Source organism: Ailuropoda melanoleuca, chromosome 14 (assembly GCF_002007445.2).
Source record: "Ailuropoda melanoleuca isolate Jingjing chromosome 14, ASM200744v2, whole genome shotgun sequence".
Classification (NCBI taxonomy): Eukaryota; Metazoa; Chordata; class Mammalia; order Carnivora; family Ursidae; genus Ailuropoda; species Ailuropoda melanoleuca.
This window is the reverse complement of record NC_048231.1, coordinates 105127949-105140943: the sequence shown is the minus strand read 5'-3', so window position 1 is coordinate 105140943 and position 12995 is coordinate 105127949.

The window sequence follows — 12995 nt, the reverse complement described above, 5'->3', positions numbered from 1 at the left end:
CTGTTTCTTTCTTTTGTAAAAATTGAAAAGCTGATTGTTCCATTTATGTGAAAATGCAGAGGACTGAGGCTAGCCAAAGCAAACTTTAAAAAGAAGAGCAAAGTTGGAGGACTTTGATAATACCCGATTTCAAGACTTAGGAAACAAACTGAGGGCTTCAGAGGGGAGGGGGGTGGGGATCTGGGATAGCCGGTGATGGGTATTAAGGAGGGCACGTATTGCATGGTGCACTGGGTGTTATATGCAAGTAATGAATCATCGAACTTTAAATAAAAAACCAGGGATGTACTGTATGGTGACTAACATAATATAATAAAAAAATTTTTAAAAAAGACTTAGGATAAAGCTACCATCGTTGAGACAGAATGATACAGAATGGAGATGGAAATATAGATCAGTGAACAGCATAGTCTAGAAAAGCTGACATACAGGACACACTGATCTTTGGCAAAGGTACAGAGAGAATTCAAGAGAGAAGGATAATCTTTTTGAAATGGTACTGCGTCAATGGATATCTTTCTAGAAATATATAGTAATATGTATAAATACATTATATATTATATGAATGCAATATAAAATTATATATATTATATAGTTGATCCTTACCTCATTATGCAAAAGTACACACAAAATGTTCAAAATGGATCATGAACCTAGTATAAAGGCTAAAACTAAATTTGTAAAAAAAAAAATAGGACAAAATCATTAAAAAAAGATTAGGCTAAAATTTCTCAAATAAGACACAAAATTCACAAACTATAAAAGAAGAAATGATAAATTTCATCAGAATTAAAAACTTTTCCAAAGACACAGTTGAGAAAATTAAAAGACAGTTTGAAGCCTATGAGAAAATATTTACAAAACATATAGCTGAAAAAACACTTGTATCTAGAACTATAAAAGAATTCTTCGATCCTCTGATGTATTGTCGGAAGGCCAGTAGTAGCTTAACATCACAATACCTGTGTCATTCACCTCACTTCATCTCGTCACAGAGGCATTTTACCATCTCACATCACCACAAGAAGGCTGTGATGTTCAAAGTCCTTTGTGAAAGACTTTCCATTTCTAGTAAAGAAACTGGCCATCTAAAACAACCAATGGGGAGACAAAGATTAAAATGAAAGTACTGTGGTTAAAAACCAGAACAAAATACAGTTGACCATGAACAACGTAGAGGTTGAAGGCACCAATATCCTTCTCTCCACCCTGTACAGTTAAAAATCCATATGTAATCTATAATCTGTATAACTTTGACTTCCACAAAACTTAACAATTAATAGCTTATTGTGTTGACCAGAAGCCTGACTGATAACGTAGTTGGTTATATGTTAGACGTATTATATACTGTATTTTACAATAAAGTAAGTTAGAGAAAAGAAAAAAAAAGAATTCTTTTTAAGATTTTATTTATTTATTCAACAGAGACAGCCAGCGAGAGAGGAAACACAGTAAGGGGAGTGGGAGAGGAAGAAGCAGGCTCCTAGCGGAGCAGGGAGCCCAATGTGGGGCTCGATCCCAAAATGCTGGGATCACGCCCTGAGCCAGAGGCAGACGCTTAACGACTGAGCCACCCAGGCGCCCCCCCAAAAAAAGAATTCTTATCACCCAATTATAGCAAAAACCAAAATCCAATAAAAACACGGGTGGATAATTTAACAGATACTCGCCAACATGATAAAGGCTCGAGAGAAGGTGTCTGGTGTCGACACACACCAGGGAAATGCAAGCCAAGTGCGCCGTCACCACCACACCGCGTCCTGCGCGAGGAGGAGAGAAGAGCCCCCACACCAAGTGCTGGTGAGGATGGGGAGCAGGCGGCAGGCGCACCCCGACAGTGATAACAGCGCAGCCCTTTGGGAAAATGGCTGGAAAGCTTGTTATTACTTGAGACATAGATTTCCATTTGATGCAGAAATTTACCCAAGAGAAGTGAGCACATTTGGCAACAAAGCCCAGCTGTCAACAAAGCAAGCATTTACCGACTAGGGAGTGGACACAGAGATGTCAGTCCAACAGAGCAACAGACTAGGTTTTGGAAATAAAGTGAAACCAAACTCTGATCAGTGCAGAACTGTGCATCATGTGAGGTGAACGAAGCCAGCGAGACTGCATGCCCTGGAATCCCAGGGGAGATGTCACCGTAGCAGCAGGAAGCCAGGGCCCAGAGGGCAGAGGGGCTCCACAGGCCGTGGACGAGGGAATAGGTTCTGTCAAGACCGTGTGGTGGTGACAGCTATTTACATTTGCTAAACCTCACCAAATTTTATCCCTTAAGTTAGTGAATTTTATTGTGTGTGGATTGTACCTCCACAAAGCTGGCCCCAGGGAAGGTGCACTTGTATGCAGAGAGATGTGTGCAAGCAAGCGGAGGAGAGGACATGTAGGATATCCTCTCAACCGTCTGAGTAAAGGTGGGAACAGAGGGGCAGCCCTGGGGACATGCGTGGCATAGGAGGTGAGCCTGCTTCTCTCTGCAGTGAAAGGCATCAGCGCACGTGGTCTTGAAGGGAGAGGCCCATGACCAATCACGGGGTATCTCTACCCAGCAAGGGAAATACATGCTTTGCCGGCCAGGGGCTTCTGGGGGTCCTCCCCTGGGCCGTGTCCACTCAGTGTGTCCTTGTGCCCTTGTAACCTCTGTCCCACCACCCTATTTCTGGTTCCTTCCCCTCCACCCCGCCTGCACACCGCAGCCCACAAGGTCTCCGGGAGTATTGTGTCCATCCCCGAATCTCCCACTAAAAGCCTTTGTGGTTCTCACTGCTGCGGGCTCTGAGCTCCCGGTCTGGGTTCCAAGGCCCCTGCCCTCTGCTCTCTGCTTTATCTCCCTCCTGCTCACTTTGTTCATCCCCATACAACACTAGTCTGTCACCGAAACCCCTGTCCACATCTGAGCTTACAAATCCCATGTTCCTAAATTGCTGCACATTTCTGTCGTCATCTAGGTCACCATGCAAGGTTTACCACCCCCAGGGGTCTATGCAAAAATCTTGGTTGCTTCCAAACCAGTAGCCTCTAAATATACTCATTAGCCACTTACTATGCATAAAAGCCCATGATGTAAGATGTAATGCATTGCTGTGTACATGACTTCCCACAAAACCTCTTTTCCAATTACCAGGTAATTCTTCAAGATTAGGGACCAGCATACATCAGAGGAGATGTGGTAAATTAGGTTCTCAAGAAACATTTGCTGAACTAGTTATTAGAGTAAGTCATGCTACTGTCATGATCTTTCAAGGTGAATGGGGGGGAATGCCATGAAATGGGGGTAAGGAGACATCATAAATGTGCATCATCTGAGGCCCTGGTGGACTGAACCTCATTCCTTTTTGAGCACATCATGCACACAGATGCTGAGGGTTCTGGGGTGAGGCTGGCTCTGGACTGCGCTGTTGATGTCCCATGTGTGCTCATGGAAAACTGGAGGGTCTGGGCATTGGAGAGTGTGTGGATGTCAGACCACTGTGTCCTAAGGTGGCTGGAGTCACAGGACTGGTCTTCCCCTGAGCGTTGGCGAGGAATTTCTCATTGTTGGCCAGCTGGGAACACATGATCCTCACATGGAGAAGGCCTCAGAGGACACCCTCAGGGGAAGGGGAGACTACCTCCCTGGACTGGATGGACCTCGTCTCTGGAGAGGCAGACAGGCGAGCTGTTCTCTGACAAAGTAGGACAGCTTCTCCTATAAGATGGCGGCAGGTGGGGTACCAGGCAGGCGGATGGAAAGACTTCACCACTTGGAGAATGACCTGAGTGCAGGCTGGGGTCTGTGTCATTGGCAAGAAGCAAGGCCTCCCACCCAGTGTCAGGTTCTCCACTGTGTGCCTCTCATCAGCTGTCCCCCAGGCTTGAGTTAGACGCTGCACATGAGCTGCAGTCTGGAGCCATCCATGCCTTGGGACATTGGAGACAGGGTCCGTTCCTTCTAATTGAAGCAGAGAGGAAAGGACAGCATCCACGCTCTGAGCCTGAGTGAGGTGGCAGCTGACATCCCATGCCAGCAGAGGACAGTGGTGCCCAGCAGAGAGCCACTAACACCAGGGCCGTGGGCATCGGAGGACACAGTGTGAGGCTGTTCCCTCGAGTTCAGCAGGAAACGGCCAGTGTCATGGCGAGGTGGGCTTATCTCTAGCCCTGAGGATGGCAGGGTGGGAAATGGACCCGAACCATCAACATGTGGGCACTTAAATGCCACCTCCCTCGAGTGTCATGAGTTGGGGAGAATGGGGATCTTTGGGAAGCACACCCAGGGAGGCAGGGGCCAACGTTACGGGGAAGCATGCTAAAGACTGGAGGCCAGTCTCAATTATTTGACCACATTCTGAATAAACCACGGCTAGGTGGATAAACATGAGACTGCAGGGAGGCTCATGCCCAGCCAAGGACCGCAAAATTTACTCTGTGAGCACTGAAAACAGTCTCCGAAAATTAAAGCTTTGGGATTAGAAGAGCTTCTTTTCAGAAGCCAGATCCTAGTATCAAAACTGACAGAAAGACCGATTCAGGGGCCACTGAAAAGTCCAGATAGAAGGATCCAGAAAGGGCAGATATTCTGCATACCATGAGCACTCAACACCAAACGGCTTCCATGCTGTTGATACCGTTTTGCAGATTCACTATTCAAGTTCAAGTTTCAACAAAGGGTAAAATAAATCCTTCAAGGCTTAATGCTGCTTGCTTCTTCACTAAGCAGACCAGTGCGCGGACGCCTGGCAGACCGCTGATCCCAAAGTTGGATCCCGTTATAAACAAAGCACACAGAGAGCGAGCTCCCACCACTGCACCCGCACCCAAGCCACGCACACACCGGGCATCAGGCAGCTGTCCTGGGTCAACCACACAGGGACTCCGTCTCGTCTGGCAGGGACGTTCAAAGGGGGGCTTGGGCCCAGCTTGTGGGAAGGACCCCAGTGCCTCTCTTCCAGCCGTCATGGGAGCTCTTCCAGAAATTTGGATTTATAAATCCTGTGTGATGACAAAAATAAAGACCCGCCATTCCGCTGGGAAGACTATTTGTGGACACGGGGCTGAGAGCTCCCATCAGGGCGATTCACTCCTAAATTATTATTTTCTGTAAGCTTTAGTGTTCCAGAAAGATTTTATCATAATGTAAAGTGCCTGATTCTGCAGTCGTCAGGAAGGCAATAACTTTTCATTAACTTCATTTTTCATTTTTATCTTTCTTTGAGTGTTGCAGAACATAGCATATGATTTTGAATGTCATGTAATAACAACTCTCTAAAATTATCTGTCCTTCCTTCCATTTGACACTAATATTTGATAAGTTAAGCAGATCGACAAATGTGGGTCCACATCATTGTGCCTTGGGCGATGATAAGAGCTGTCAGTTTTACATTTCCTCACTGAATTCTCGTGGATAATGACTACTGATTTTTTCTTATTAAAAAAATATATGTAGTGTGTGTGTATGTCGAGAGACACACACACAGAGACACAGAGACAGAGGCACAGAGGGAGAAATGAGAGAATGAATTTCAAAAAAAGAAAAAAAAACAGTATTTCATATTTTTTATTTGTTTAAATGATTTAGATTTTGCAGAAGGGATTCAAAGTGGCTTCCAATTTAAAACAAAAGTGACTTACTTTCACTTCAAAAATGAATGTGGACCACGGAGAAGTTTCACGCATTGACAAAAGTTATATGTTTTATCCTTCCACAGCTTGTGTACCCCAAGGGCTCATCACTGCTTCCACTCCTCCCCACACCCAGCCTGCTCCCAAGGGAACCGGACCTAATTTTAGTGTTTTCATATATGACCCAAGTGCTGACATGCTGACCCCGGTGGGCTCCCGTGAGGGTGGGCCTGCCCCTGCAGGTGCTCCCATGACAGCACCGTGCCCCTGCAGGTGCTCAGGGTGCCTCCTTCGTCACTTTGAGGGACGCAGTGGTTCCTGCTTTGTCAGTTACAGGCGTTTCTTAGCTTTCTGCTTTGTAAGAGGGTCTCAGAGCCTGCAATATAATGATTTATGAGATGTACGTATTTGGTCGTTCAGAGATCAAAATATACCTCAGATGTGTTTGGTCTTCATCCAGTTCCTAGAAATGCTTATAAGTCAGAAAGGTGACATGGATGCCTTCATGAAGGTGACCTTGGGACCCCACCCCAGGGCAGGGCTGGCTGCCAGGAGGACCAACCTTGTGATCAGAGGTTGGATGTTTCAGCCCCACCCTCGACCTCTGGAGAGAGGCTGGTGGTGAACTCAGCCAAAAGCCAATGATTTCATCAATCCTGGCTTTGCAGTGAAGCCTCCATAAAAACCCAGGAGGTCAGCTTTTCGGTCCTTTCTGGAGACTTTTCATGCTTAGGGAACCGGAACTCCCACGACGAGCCGGCCCCAAGCTCCATGAGGACAGAAACTCAGTTGTCTGGCACGTCCCTCTTGGTGTCCTTTATCATACCCTTTGAGGAAACTGGGAAGCACAAGGCAGTGTCCCCTGAGTTCTGTGAGCTAGTCTAGCGAGTTGGAGAACCTAGGAAGGAGGTGGTTGGAAACTCCAGTCTGCCAGCGGGTCAGAAGCACAGGGAGCAGCCTGGTGCCTGTGACTAGTGTCGGCAGGTGGGGACGGGGCAGTCCTAGAGGACTCAGCCCTCAACCTGTGGGACTCAAGGTGCAGACCATCCCGGACCCTGACAGAGGCGGGAACCAGCAAGGCCAGTGGAGGAGACAGGAGGGGGCCCTACTCGGAGCAGGGCTTACGGCTGTGGCTGGCTCTTGAGACCACAGAGCTGTGCCAGGCGCGCAGGTGGTGACAGCCCCCAGCCAGCAGCCAGGAGGGGGCAGGACCCCAGCCCCACACCACACAAGACAAACGCAGCCATGACGGCATCAGCCTGAAGCCGACTAACCCCAGGGCCTCCAGCAGGCCCGGCCTGAAGCCCTGGATTGGGGCCCGCGGGGTCCGACACGCACCGCAGGCCAGGGACTCGGCACCTGCAGACCGTGCCCCAGGCCGGCACGGTTGTGCGCAGCTGAGTCTGTGCAGAGCAGTTGATACGGACGTGCCGGACGATGGTACCCGAGAGGCCAGAGGACAGTTACACCCTCGCACACCTGGTCTTCCTGGAGGCCAGGCCTCTCTGGAATTGGGAGGCCTGCTGTGCTGCTGCAGACGCCCGCTGTCCCTGACCGCAGCCCCACCGTCCTGCCTGGCCAGCACCCTCCGTGCGCACCCGCCTGCTGACTCGTTGCGGCAACTGCTGGGCCCTCGGGTCCCGTCCTCCCCCTGCCTGCTGGTAAACGCACCTTCCTGTGCTTCCTGCCAGGGCAGCAGAGAGCTCAGGAGGGAGCGGGGATGACTTGCTTGCCCTGCCATCTCGAACCCAAAGTCCAAATGGCATATTTTAGCATTGTAGCGGTGAGGCTAAGGATTCTGGATTGGAATAATCCTGTTTGCTCAAAACTGACAAAGTGAAATGTGGAATGGGTGTATTTAGAAATAGTGAATTCTGACATCTGGCAGAGGGGATTTGGTCTTCAGCTGGGGGGTTGGGGGACTGGTTTCCTCACTTGCACAGCAGGGGCACCTGCGGGAACAGGGGATCCGGGCCCAGTGTCTGCTGACAGGCGAGCAGGCCTTGCAGAAAGGAGCGTTTCACACTTCTAGCCTCTGCCCGGTGCAGGTGCACCACCAGGGCTTCTCGCTGTCACGTTCTGCCGTTGGGGACGCTGGGCCAGAAGCTCACACAGGTTAGTGTTCCCTTGGAACGATCATTTCTTGGGAGCATACAACATCACGGAGTCCCAACTCCTTCCCCAGCTGGGCGGAGTCCGAGCTAAGCTGTCCATGAATAACGGAGAGAGAGACACTCTCATCTCTCCTCCGAGAACAAGCTATTTGATAAGATCACCGTGTGTCGCCACAGGCTCCCTACTTATCCCCACAGTCCGGGGATGGGGTGAAGGAAGGAAAGTCGGGTGAGCTGGTCGGTGAATATGAGAGGCCTGCCACACCTCCACGTATCCTGGAGGTAAGCTGTATCTGCCTGTCCGTCTGTCTCTGCCCCACTCTGGGTCTCTCTCAGGCCCACGAAATGCATCCCGCCCTCATGAAAATGCCCGGGGTCTCTGTCCTTCCTGGCTCGCAGGAACAAATTCGGCACAGGTCGGGGTACAAATCGCCTTCTCTGTGATGGAGGGAACCCTGTTTGGAAAGCCTGATACAGTGCTCATGGGGGTGGGTGTTAACGTCACCTGCAGACTGACTGGAAGGTGATGGTGGCCAATACCCTCACCAGGAAAAGCTGGAGCGGAGATTTGCACCCAGGCCTGCTGCCTGATGCCCTGGGGCTGTGCTCATCCCTGTAGCCAGGCTATGTCACACCTGCACCCTGTGACCTGGAGCAGCATCCTCACCCTCGGGGAGCCTCGGACTCTTCACGGTTAGAGGAGGGTAATAACCCCCACAGTGGCGGGTGTAGCCAGCCATCAATAACCACCAGTCCGTCCCTGCCACTCCACCTGCCACAGGAAAGATGCTTTGTGCTCTACCAGATGAGGCAGGGCTCCTCATGCCTGGTGCTCACCTGCTCCCCTTTCTCATCACTGGAGGACACGTGGGCTGCAGAGAATGTGCGTACTCCTCAGGGTCACCCTGTTGACACTGACAGAGGTGGGATGAAGTCTGTTCAACGTTCGGGACTTCAAATCCATGCAGACAGTGGTGACCATAATCTGCCCCAGGGGGGCATACACGGACCGCAGAGAGGAGGCCGTAGAGCATACATCTGTGTGTGTGCGCATGTGTGCACGTGCACATATGTGTAGTGCCTGAGTGTGTGCATGTGAGTGTATGCACATGTGCCTGCATGTGTGAGTGTGTATGTGAGCACTTGTGTGTGTGCATGTGTGCATGTGCAAGTATGTGTAGTGCCTGTGAGTGTGTGCATGTGAGTGTATGCACATGTGCCTGCATGTGTGAGTGTGTATGTGAGCACTTGTGTGTGTGCATGTGTGCATGTGCAAGTATGTGTAGTGCCTGTGAGTGTGTGCATGTGAGTGTATGCACATGTGCCTGCATGTGTGAGTGTGTATGTGAGCACTTGTGTGTGTGCATGTGTGCATGTGCAAGTATGTGTAGTGCCTGTGAGTGTGTGCATGTGAGTGTATGCACATGTGCCTGCATGTGTGAGTGTGTATGTGAGCACTTGTGTGTGTGCATGTGTGCATGTGCAAGTATGTGTAGTGCCTGTGAGTGTGTGCATGTGAGTGTATGCACATGTGCCTGCATGTGTGAGTGTGTATGTGAGCACTTGTGTGTGTGCATTGTGCAGTGCAAGTGTGTGTAGTGTCTGTGAGCGTGTGCACATCTGAGTGTACACTTGTGCACACATGTGTGTGCATGTGAGTGTATGCACATGTGCCTGCATGTGTGAGTGTGTATGTGAGCACTTGTGTGTGTGCATTGTGCAGTGCAAGTGTGTGTAGTGTCTGTGAGCGTGTGCACATCTGAGTGTACACTTGTGCACACATGTGTGAGCATGTATGAGTATGCATGAGTGTGTGCATGAGTGTGTGTTCGTGTGAGCACTTGTGTGCATGCATGTGTGCACGTGCAAGGATGTGTGGTGTGTGTAAGCATGTGCATGTGTGTGCACCTGTGCATGCATGTGGGCATGTGAGAGTGTGTGCGTGGGTGTGTGAACATGTGTGAGTGTGTGTGGCTGTGAACACTTGTGTGCATGTGTGCATGCATTGTGCATGTGCAAGTGTGTGTAGTGCCTGTATGCATGTGCATGTGAGCACATGTGTGTGCGTGTGTATATAGTTCCTCTATTTCAGCTGTGGTTTTTTCTCTATATAGATTTTGAGGTTTTCGTTTTAGTGCAGAGAAATGCACTAGGCATGATAAACCCCTTTCACAAGCAGAGAGGAATAAATACTTCCCACAAAGTGAATCATGAAGTATATTTTTCCCAAGGAGCTCCATTATTTTAAAACAGTTGCCTTTTTTTTTCTCGTTTTTATTTTAAGGGCCAGGCCAGCCGAGCTCCTGCGCAGGGTCTCAGCCTGCGTGTGACGGCCGTCCCCGGCCATCACTCATTTTCAGTGGGCGAGGGGGAGCACTTGGGCGCATCAAAGCCTCATCAAGCCAACCAGCCCTGACACTCTTTAAAGAGGAGACGGATGGTCAGCCGGCTCCCGCGGAAAATATTCTCGCAGCAAGTTCCCCGGATACCAGACTGCTTCTCTTTCTCGTTTGAATGGGAGCCGTGTGACTGCCTCATATTCTTGAAGGTCACCATCTGGGGGTGGTTATCGCTGGGGGGCCCGGGGCAGGGCAGAGGACCCTTGTGCGGGACGTGAGCCCGCGGGAGTGCACGCTGCTGCCCCTCCTGAACTCGCCCCAGGCCGGAGCGCAGAGCCGCCTCGCCCACGGCGCTGAGCGGACGGAAAGCCTGAGCCCGTCTCCTGCTCACGCTGGTCTAATTAGTGGTAAATCTCTGGAGACGGACGCAATGAGAAAGGGCACTGCCATCCCCTCTGCTTCTGTGAAATGGGCGCGGCAACTTCCTAAACACGACAGAGGAGCCCAAGCCCCTGCCAAGGAAGCAGGGGACGCCCGCCTGCCGTGTGTCTTGCTGGGACGTCTGTAATAAGGTAGCGCAAACCGGGGGCTTTCCACGTACTTATCCTCTCACAGTCCTGGAGGCCAGGGATCCGAGATCAGCAGGGCCTCTGAGGTTTCCGGGGAAGAATCCTGCTGCCTCTTCTGCTGCTGGTGGCTCTGGGCTGACAGTGGCTGCCTCCCTCTGATTGCTTCATCGTCCCTGGTGTCCGCGTGCTCCTGCCCCCAAGCTTCTCCTCGTAAGGACACCAGGCATCAGGTTCAGGGCCCACGGGAACCCAGAACCATCTCATCTCAAGTCCATCGTTTGCAAAAACCACGTTCCCAAGTAAGCTCGCAGTCACAGGAGCTGGGCACGTCTTCTTGGGAGACGCTGTTCAGCCACCACCCCTGCCCCCCCGAGCGCACACGAGGGTCTGTCACCCCTTGTGGTTTCCTGTGTCGACTCGTGCACACACACCCATTCTTCCAGCCACGCTAAGCGTCATGACTACCCTCACCAACCTAAATGTCCGAAAGCGGGGGCGAGATGCTGAGTTGCCTGAGATGCTCAGACTTGAGGGTGAGTTGCGGTGGCTCAGAGAGCCTGGCAACCGGCCTCCTGGGTCCACTCGGATCAGGAGCAGTTCTGTCTCCCTGAGGCTGAGAAACACCTTCTCCTCTTGGCATCACTCCTAGTTCCTTGTCCCCTCCTGTCTGATCAGATGCCTTTTAAAAAGGTACCTTAGTACCTTTTAGGTACCTAAGCTCAGACCTTGGCGCTGCGTTGCTTGGGAAACCCACCACTTCACACCAGCCTGACTCTAAGGAACTGTGTTAGTCTTCTGTTGTGGGAGGCCTTAACCCAAACCCGAGGTTGGCGTGCACCTGTTTCAGTGACACCGGTGCTCTGTGAGGGCAAGTCAGCCCGCGAAGGGTCACAAGTCCCTGGGTCCTTCCCAGAGCTGCCACAGCGTCTCCTGAGCGCGAAGAAAACCCACAGGGAGACGAGCGGGTGGGCGAGGAGGAAAACTGCATTTATCAGACACAAGAACACAAGTCCGAGATAAAATCCGTCGCTTATTCTTCTCTCCAGTCTTACCCGAAATTGAGTGTTCCCGATTCAGATTTGTTCAGGCAGAAGCAGCGGCTGCGTCTTCTTAAAGCTCCTTCCCCGCGACCGCACTCGCCGCCGTCCCGCCAGCACGAGCCGGAGCCAGGCTCCCGTCAACACCACCTTCACTTACCAGGTGGTGGCTGGTGCGAAGACCGCGGCGGGCCCTGCGCATGCGTCCTCGAGCCCCGGCGGCGCCTGGCAGGAGTGCTCCTCACGGTCGGGCAGCGTGCTCCTGCCAGTGCGTCGGCATCAGGGACGCTGCTTCTATTTTCGACGGTTGCCTGGGGTCCGGCTCGGTCCGCTCAGGCGACAGTCCCCGGTCGCTGGTGGTGGCTCGGTTTTGTCTCAGCAGCCACGAGGGTCTGTCTGATGCGCCAGCGGGCGTAGGAGGTGTGGATGCGCCATCGCGCCTGGCACCGTGCCACCCCGGTAATGCCTCCAGCTGGGGGGCTGCAGAGCCAGGTCCCCTCCTTGAGATTCATGCTTTCCGTGAGTCTGTAATGATTTTGTTAAGTTCCGTGAGATTAAAGCTATGTGAAGGGAGCAGGAAAAGACCCCCGAGACCCCCACCAGCAGGCCTTGTACCCTGGGCTCTGCACACGTCTCCCCGATCTTCCTTCCAAATGACCCAATGTCGGGGATGGGGGCTCAGCAAAGGCTGTTCCCTGCTCACGGGAGAAATGTTGGAGGGACTGTGGTCTGTTTCCACGTGTCAACATACTGGAGTTAGTGTGCAGTGCCAGCTCAGGGAGCTTAGTTCCATTTTGTATTTTAATTAGTAGTGGGGAGGCTATGCTTGATTTGGGAAAAGGTTACAATCGTCTCATAGTGTTTGGATTTCAGTTTGTCATGAACAACTACTTGTGAACAAAGTACACGTTTTTCCCGTTTACCAAACTTGGCGCATCACGTAGGGGGATTTTGCATTTATTTTTCAGTGGTGGTGGAAGGCGTGTCTCCTCTAGGATATGGGGGTGCCACCATGGTTGCCCTGAGCCTCGTGGGCTTTCCGTGCGCAGAGGGATAAGGTGTTCCCCGGTGAAGGTGACTAGTGCACCCAGGGACTGCGGGGGCAGGAGGCATACGGTAAAAATAGCGGCCATATGAAACAGGGGTTACTGTTTAAAAGTGGACAGTCTAAGGGTTCTCTGTGACGTGTGACGTCCAGAGTTTGCCGAGGGTACCGGAGGGCATGATGTGGTTGCCAATTTGTCTCATGACATTCATTTACGGATATCAAGGTTTTCAAGTTCATACCTGTGCTCATTAATTAATGTATTTTGGGGTTTGATTTTCAAACATAGT